The sequence below is a fragment of the Tuber melanosporum genome (genome assembly GCF_000151645.1).
Source record: "Tuber melanosporum whole genome shotgun sequence assembly, scaffold_92, strain Mel28".
NCBI classification, from domain to species: domain Eukaryota; kingdom Fungi; phylum Ascomycota; class Pezizomycetes; order Pezizales; family Tuberaceae; genus Tuber; species Tuber melanosporum.
In genome coordinates this window covers 68562-78604 of record NW_003299142.1, presented here as the reverse complement: position 1 = coordinate 78604, position 10043 = coordinate 68562, and positions in this window count along the sequence as shown.

Below are 10043 nucleotides of genomic sequence, written 5' to 3'. Positions count from 1 at the left end.
GAGGCTTCGGGAGAAGAAAAATCTCAGGCATGGCTTGAAGAAGAGGAGGAACCCGAAATACTAGATCCATTCAAATTCAAGCTCCACCTCTCAGTGAAGTTTACAGAGGAAAGAAAAGACCTCAAGCCTAAAGCCTTTGAGAAATGGGCAATTGAACTTACATACTACCTTCTCTTGCAAACGGTAGATGTAAATAACCCTACATTTGGACTATGCATTGGATCATTCTGCAAAGGGAAGGTAACTAACGCATACCACTAATGCTATAAGTAATATGATGGAAATGTAAGATTGAGAGGATTCATTGTACTTGAATACCTCAAAAATCGATTCTAATCCTCTATTACAAATGACCTACTATACAATAAATTTAACCAGCTTCACCAAGTCAATGGAGCACAGGTCAAAAGAATCACAGATGTAGCTACAGATCTGCTGATATATAGGGACTGAATGAAGAAAGGAAGCATCTCCAATTATATCCTTAAGTGACGATTTTACAATGCCATGCACTCTACCCTCCGATGTGAGGTAGAGCCATATGAGAAAGATAAAGATAGTATATCAGTAACAATTGCAAAGACAGAGTGAAAAGATACCATTCTCGATGAAACTAAGGCATACAAGACACAGACATCCTCTAGCAGTAATAGGCAACCATGGTACAAGCCTTCCAACAACTCTGAAGAAGGCATACTGCAAGTTTTTAAGAGAAAAACAATGTCCGCCAAAGAATTGAGACGACAGAAGGGAGAATGTTTTGAATGGGAAAAAACTGAATATATGGCAAAAGATTGTCCTATGAAGAGGGGAAGAGGAAAAGTGATTAATCAATAGGTATTGGCCTATAACATTTAGAGTAATAGTGATGATGTCCAACCCAGTGAATATGAGGATATCCATATCAGATATATCAATATGGAATACAACAGTATCTGACCACCTGCTATATTCAAGACCCACACCACTCAAGAAGATACTATCCTAATCAACAGTAAAAGAATACAAGTTCTGTTCGATACTGGCGCAATTGGAAGAGACATGATTCGCACTGCCTTTGTCTCTGTCCATGGACTCCCAACCCAAGACCTTAACCAGACCATACTAGTCAATATAGCAGCAGAGAAGTCACAATCCACAAGCCATAAGACCTGTAGCACTATTATCTGACTTGGTTCTGCTACCCTTCCTCCTCAGGAGATGCTAGTAGGAAATCTAGCCAACTACAATGTCCTGATTGAAATACTAGTCCTAAACTGCTACAAGGCCATAATCAGATGTGGAGAATCTACTATCGACTTCCCAGAACAGAAGGTCAGAGTCTCATGTAAACCAACAAAGGGAAAATACCTTGCTGCAGTGTGTGAAGTAACTGTCTAATGCCTATTGGATAAATACTCTGATGTTTTCCCTAATTAGATTCCAGAAGAACTACCACCTATGAGGAAAATAAACCACTATATCCACCTACAGGACCCCTCTAACCTCAAGAACCAACCAACCTACTCTATTCCTAACACATATAAAGACACACTGTGATTGGATAAACTAGAATCAAAGAAGAAGAATCCTCTACTGAGCAGAAACACCTGGCACTACACCAATATTTGTCCAGCTCAAAGCAGACGGTAAAAGAATCCACCCCATAGTTGACCTGAAATTGAGGAATAAAAACACCGTTATGGACAGTTCCTCTATTCCAAACCAGGCCTAGATCCTGAATGCAGTAGGAAGGGCAAGATTCCGAAGTAAGATTGACCTAAGCGATACCTATTTCCAGACAAGGTTAGACTCAGAAAGCAAATACTATAATAGTTTCAAGACACTCTTTGGAAGTTTCATTAGCCAAGTCATGCTACAAGGAGACATGAATGTACCCGCCACCTTCATGCGCATTATGGACAACCTACTAAGCGAATATCTCCACTATTTCCTATAGGTTTATATTAATGATATCCTCATATTCTCAAACTCCGAAGAGGAACATGTATACCATCTAGGTTTAGTGGATACTAAGCCAAGAGAAGCTAAATTCTATACTAGTTGAAAGAAATCTATTCTGTTTGCCGATAGGCTTTAAATCCTAGGATATGTAATAGACGATGAAGGAATACATACCACTTCTGGAAAGATTACCTGTTTAACAGAATGGACAACCCCCTAAAATTAAAATGAACAAAATCAGTTTCTAGGACTTATCAATTACATCTCCTAGTTTCTACCATATTAGACTACAGTGACTGCACCTCTTGCAGATCTTACCGACAATGCAGAATTTGTTTGGACCCGTACTTATGACTAAGGCTTTACCAACATTAAGGAATTAATCAAGAAAGCTAATATTATACAATATATCGACTACAATAAACCAGAACCAATCTGGTTGATTACTGATATATCGGATGTTGGAGTTGGAGTATGGGTTGGCCAAGGACCATTGTATGAAACGGCAAGACCAGTAGGGTTGCACAGTAGTAAGTTCACTAATTCACAAATAAACTATGGAATAACAGACAAGGAAGCACTTGCAGTGATCGATGCTCTTACCGCTTTCAACCACATCTTGATGGGCAACACCATCACTATTGTTACTGAACATCAACTCCTCACTAATCTGAAAACCGAAAAGCTCCCCAGCCAGAGATGAACAAGATAGATAGGAGAAATCAGTAAATACAATACAAAAATCATCTACACCCCTAGAAGAACCAACTATTTAGCTGACGCACTGTCCCACATGTATGAAAACCAGACACTCCTGGACCTCTCTCTTGTATTTGACCATACAAGACAAATTGAAGATAGCCCCAATGACACCTCCTATGAACAAGAACCAACAGTGGCTACTGTCTACACTGCTCCTCTCTCCATTTCTTTGTCTTATACCATGTAAAGGATAGCTGAAACAGAGCACGGAAAAGAAATTGTTGATGAGTGGAAAGAGGATTGCACTCTCCACAGTACACCTCCTCATGAGCTAGAACACAGCAGACTCCACTAGCCCCACTGTTACCTCAATACCTATTCCCTTTACTAGACTGAAATTAAATCCTGTAACAAATACTAGCGACCGTACAATACCTCTGTTGAAGATTTTAAAAGCAACCACTTCGAGACTGCAGAAGAAGAAGAACAACAAATAATGGACAACATTAATGATAGATTGATCCAACCCTCCCTTACCCTTAATCCTACTCTAAGAAAATACCAAGATCTTGAACAACTCGAAGAAACAGCATTCTACTTGGATGCAACATCCTACCTACAGTTATTACCTCCATCCTCACCCTCTATAATAGATTCGCAACCACAATTTGGTGGACCCTTGCTAGTATACAATAACGAAACTATGGTCTCTGTCATGCTACTCACGATTCCTGAACATCACCGACAGCTCTATGAAACCTTTGAAGAGGAGGAAGACCATATTGAACCAACAAGAGGATCCCTCATTGAGGATGAATGAGATGTTAGATCAACTACGGATGAATTGACCTCCTCTTTCCGAAGCCAAACGATAGCAGGATACCACTATGACCTAATCTATTTTAAAGCTATGGACAGCTCCAAACATGGAGATCTTGCCCCCTATAATATATCCAATGGAATAGTCTATACCAGTACTCGCTATGGTAAACATTGTTTATACATCTTAAAGAACTACACATTCAATGGAATGACTATTAGAAAATATATCAGTTCAGAAATCTAGAACAAAGGACACCACAGTGCCCACCGCAACCTCCAATACACCTCAGAATATATTTACTGGCCCAAAATACGAAAGAACTTCTACAATTTCGTGAAGCAATATGAACTCTGCCAGACAAATAAGGAAAGAACACAACTACCTGAAGGGAAAGCCCAGACACTCCAGTTACCTTGCGAGATATTCGAATCATTTGCTATCGACTTCACAGGACCATTCAACTAGTCCGCCGGTTATGACACTATCTTGGTAGCTATTTATTGATTTTCCAGATACACATGGCTTATACCAATAAAAGTTACCGACTCCTCTGAAGACACCTGGGGTAATCTCCAACAATATCTATTTATCCCTCATAGATACCCATTATCTATTGTCACTGATGCTGATCTCCATTTCACAGCCAGATTTTGGAAATAAACCTTAACCTTTTTAGGAATCAACCACATTATGGCTGCTCCTGGACATCACGAGATTAATGGCCAGGATGAGCGAAGGATCCGTGAAGTCAAGACTGGAATTCGGAACATGATTAATGAAAGACAAACCAATTGGGAACCCACCCTTGCTAAGCTCGCTGCATATATCAATGCCGGATATTCAGACACCCTCGGAATGTCTCCATGCAAGGCAATTTTCAGCCACCAATACTTTCTCCTGCCTACAACTCTATTAAAGAACTCCTCTATTCCTACCTTGAATGGCACCTTAAACTGCTACCAAGCTATCCGAAATGATGCTTTCCAAGCTGTTAAAGCTGCACGATTCTGAAGTACTACTACTGCCTAGAAGCGACAATGTAAACATATACCTATTCTGCCCAGCGACATGCTTATAGTTCAAGGAAACATGTTTATTACCAAAGTTGGACGTAGCAAGAAACTACAACCATAATAGTAAAGACCTTTCAAGGTCTTATCCTTTGATGAGCATACAGAAAACTACACTGTCCAGATGGACGAACGCATGTACAGCCACAATGCTGCTATTTTCTATGCATCCGCTGTCAAATGCTTCTACGCTATTGAGGACTCTAAATTCCCTGGAAGAACCCATTCTCAACCGGCACCTACCATCATGGATAAGAAGGATGAATGGAAGGTTGAAGAAATCTGAGACTACCACCTTTGGCATAACAATGATCAGTTCCTGGTCAAATGGAAAGGTTATCCAATGAGCAAAAACTGCTGAGAACCACTGGAAGGACTGGAGAATTCTATGGACATGGTGAACAAGTGGTGGGAAGACAACATGCCAAACGATTCTCTACCACACATGATTAATTATATCAAGATGTGCTGGACACCAACAATGCCAGAAACTGAGTAATGGTAAGTTGAACAAAAAGTCCAGGATAGATTTTGGGCACCATACTTTGGGTCAGAATTTGAAAGCAGTGATGAGCAAAACCAGACTATGGAACAAGTCCTCAACAACCTCGTCTAGTCACCATTCACCATCTCAATACCATAACGATGTCAAACTATGTGGAACTCAATGTGAGGCTGTGATGACAGCTGGTTGAACTGTTATTGAACAGCGATGTTATCCAACCTAAGGACTACTTCGCTATCCTCTGGGTAGACTACTGCCCTGATTGTAACAATGCTTGAGTAGACATACAGCATGAATCTGGTATTTGTAACTTCTGTAATTTACATTTCTTTGGATTCTGATATTTTCTTAGGATTTCTTCTAGTCTCTAGTGTGATACTTATGATGAAGAACTTATAGTGGAAACTGAAGCCTTTAGTTTCTCAGACTCAGCTTTTGATGATTATTAGGTTTTGTTTGTTTAAACAGTTGTTTTGCTTTAGGAAATGTAACCGGTAAGGGTACTTGGTTAATAGTCATGTTTTATGTTTTGTTTTAAGTATCGCTTTGATACTTGGTTTGTTTTAAGTATTATTTGATACTTAGTTTTGTTTTAAGTATCGCTTAGATACTTGGTTTGTTTTAAGTATTGTTTGATACTTAGTTTTGTTTTATGTTTTATTTTAAGTATCACTTAGATACTTGGTTTGTTTTAAGTATTGTTTGATACTTAGTTTTGTTTTATGTTTTATTTTAAGTATCGTTTGATACTTGATTTGTTTTACCAAAGGATATTGCTTGATATCTTTAATTGGTTTTATTCATGCTAGATATAAACAGATTTGTGTATTTAAATACCTCCTGTTTCCACGATGGAAAAGGTAGACTTCAACATACTGTATTTCAATATACTTAGTTGAATAGTTATCTCTTTGTTTCTCAGTATACCCCCGAAGCTTCCTTTAATTTCCAGCTCTTGCCTACTCTCTGGTAGAGCAGGCCACCTGCCAACTATCATACCATTTACCGATAACGTGATTAGCACCTTGTGAACATGTTACAAGATTGGATAATAGAACAGGAAGCTCCTAGCAATGCTCCCTCACATAAACAGCTTCAGGAAATAGCTATCCTGATTCTTAGGGCATCTGGAGAGATGGAGCTTCTCAGTAAACGATGGGCTCTCAACTTCCTTAAAGGCAATCCCCATATCAACACCTTACTGGGCAAGCCAATTGAGTAATCCTGTATCTGTAGTACCCAGTCAGAGCAAATTCAGAAGTTTTTCGAGAACTTCAATGTGATATGCCATCAAAAAAACATTCAAGAAGAGGATGTATGGAATATGGATGAACATGGGATTGGTCTTAGTATTTGCAACAACTCGAGAGTACTGGGAGCCAGCAGAAAACGATAAACGTATATCAAATCACCTGAAAACTGTGAGTAGATCTCTCTACTTGAGTATATTAGTACCTCAGGTCACTCCATCTATCCTTTTGTCATCTTCAAACGCAAAGCCGTTCAGACATCATAGTTTACAGATTATGATATTCCAGATCGGCTAATTACCACCTCATCTAAAGGCTGGACTGTAAACTGTATTGCTCTCCGCTGGTTAAAGGAAATATTTCTTCCTGAAACAGCTCAGACTAATTCTATGGGGAGGGAAATGTCACATCTTTTCATCCTAAATAGACATAGTAGTCATGTTCATATCGAGTTTATGTGGGATTGTAAACAAAATAATATGTCTCTTCTCTTTCTTCCTGCTCATTCAAGCAACGTTCTCCAGCCTCTCGACCTGGGAACATTCTCTACACTTAAGTCACATTATTGAAGAGAGATTACGGATCTTGCTTTGTTGGATGATGCAGCCCTGGTCAAAAAGCGTCACTTCATTCAATGTTATCAGAAAGCATGAGCTGAGACCGTCACTTCTTGTCTACTGAGATCAGGATGGTCAGCAAACCAGCCTCTATCCCTGGAACCCTTCCATAGCCCTCAATTCCTTACAAATCTATATTACAACTGAACCTCCACCACCTACTACACCAAAGTGTACCAAATACGAGTTTAATGAGGATGATATGATATTTCCTACTCCCAAGCATCCACGGGACCTTCATTTATCGATAGGGAAGCTCGGCCATATGAGACAAGACCTGCGGTTCATATTGCGAAAGGCTAATAAGGCAATTGGCAAGCTTGTAACTGAGAAAGCATTGGTTCAAGCGAGTAACTATCAGCTCTTGATACAGCTAGAGGAACTGCTGAGTAAAAAAAATGAAAAGAAAGGTGGCTACTGACCCGAATACTCTTTTTGCCAATGCAGAAGCTATTAAGAACTCAATGGATGAAGCAGCCAGGGCTGAGCAGGCATTGATAAAGAAATGTCCAGCACTTGAGGCAGAACCTCTGCAAACTTCCAGGGCACTTCAGAAAGCGAAAATGAAATCCTGTATGTTCGAGTGGCAAATGTAAATATGTTCAATTTTATAAGATTTATTCTGTTTTTAATTTTTATTGCTCCTGTAGACTTAGTTTAAAAGTTGGGAGTTCATGATACCGGGAGCCGTTGTGATAGCCAAAAACTATGGGTGGCCGAAAACCCTGTCAGCCAGCTTAATCTCTCATGTTGAAACCTGTGCGAATCGTTTGTGCTGTAGTTAATATCTATCTTGTGATAAACCCCGCCCATCGTAAGTGCTATTCCCCTGTTTCTATCGAGTAGAACCGTTGAGTGATCCTGCATTCTCCCGACCGTCAAAAATTCTGACACTACTGGGTTTCATAAATGGAACGGATGTCGTTCGCGAGTTTCTCACCCGTACAGTGAAATCTCCGTTATCTCCAGGTCTTCGAGAGACTAGCTAGGGGGGCTGTCCGCAGTATTGCGATTGATATACCCTCACCTTCGAATAGAAACTTACTATTCCAGCGTACCCGTACTGTACTCTCCAGCTAACAAAAATCTATAGGCTACGATAGTTCACCCCTAATAATTCAAATATTCCCATACCCTAAGCCCTATGTCTACTTATCAGTCTTCCCTCGCACCGAACTCCTTTGCAATTTTTCCTCCGTGAATCCACTTGACCTTCTATATAAAAGATCAGCCTCTTTAAATTGAAACTCCTCCTGCAGAAGCAGCATATTAAAATTATTCCTTCTGTCAAGTTTTAGGCAACAATCCCACTAATCATCTTATAGAAGGTAGAGTTGATTAGAGCTGTCGGTGGACATGGATTATGATAGCTCCTTTACCGTCCGTCTTTTTTGGTCACAGAGAGAGTTGATTCCAATTGCCCTGAACCATACCACGGAGGCCCACGAGGAGGACACTAACAAACTCAAGGGGAAGATGTGCTCGTGCCCGCAGCATTGGTGACCCGGACACCCTACCAACCAGAGCCGGGAGGGAGAAACAGCCGCCTTGTATGATAAGTTTTGTGACTTGTGAACATTTCTCACAAACACACCCTCTACCTCTTGGCAGGAGATGGACGCGAGCAGATTATGCTCAAGCACCTCGACCATACTCGAAATATAGGCGATCACGATCTATCACTCTCTCACTGGCCAAAAGCAAAAGGGTTTGTCCCTTACTCATGCACCAAAAAGGACGTTTCGAGCCACCCCTCGCTCATAGCAATGAGTCACAGCTCTGAACCCCCCCCTTCCCGGTGTGATGCTATAGGTCGGTGACGGACTTTCTGTTTTCTCTCGTTGAGTTATACTCGGGTATGGAGGTTAGTGACGAGACGGGCAGCGTACGATACTCTAAACTACAGATTTCCCACGCCCTGCACCTATTTCTTCGGTAATTCACACCCCGTCTCTCCCATCACTAGCCTCCATACCCGCATATATGCATGTCTCGGCAGTCATGTGTCATCATCTAGCACGATAGTATAAAAGCTTGTTGTAATATGACTTCTTGATTATGACAGAATTTCTGTCACAGTTGCCGGTGAGGGTTTGTGGGTTAGTAGGAGGGTAAGGTCCTGTATCTATGGGGTGTTTGCTCCATAGAATTTCTTGTCACAGAAGGGGGTGAGTCTTGGAGGGAAAATTTGTCCTCTTAAGCACTCCCGACCTTCCCACCTTAGTTTAGTCAAGCCACCCACAGAGAACAACGCAATAGACAACACTTCCACCCTTACTTGATCGGGTCCACTTTTGTGTTCTTTTCTTGTCTCTTTATTTTCCTAGCAATACGACATACAGGCGAGTCAATTCCCTGTGACACTATCCTACGGTTTAACAGGAGGTCACGATTACGATAACTCGCAAGTTCAACTACCGTAAGATCCCACGGTCGCCTGAGGTGTAGTACGAAACAAATTTCACACCGGTATGAGTTCATCTATGGATGAACTCATGACACGGTGGCCTATAATACTCGTAGAGTTTCGTCGGTAACTCTATTATAGTGCTCATTCATTACCTAGTTAATTACGACAGTTTCCTCGGAAACTCTATTGTAATACTAGTTAGATTATCGCTCGCGTTTCCTTTCTTTTTACCGCTCGGCTATGTTGTATCGTTGCTCTTGTTTTTTCCTTTTCTCTCGCACGGGTATATGTCATAGGTGGTGGTAGCGCGCTCTCAAGTAGCATAAGTAGGGCCTGATAGCGCTCCAGTAGAGCATCAATTAAGCAAGAAGTACAACTTCAATCAAGAATTACAACAAAGCTGTCTGCCTTACTCAAATGATAACATATTCCCAACGAGACTCGAAGAAAACGGAATGGCATCAACGACTCCGGCTCACAGGTCTCGGAGTAACTGCGTTTTGCGAAAAAAAAAAATTATCACATATTGTCATGCCTCACAACTCTAGCAGAGAAAAGCAGATCATAATCTACAAGACCCTATCATGATTAATTATTCTCGATCATGATAGAGCACTCGAGCAGTGTCTACCAATTTGCTCAAGCATTCGAGCATAACACTCCTAATCTGCCCGAGCACGCTCGCGGTCATCACTACTCTCGCCTGATCTAGAGTGGGTGCG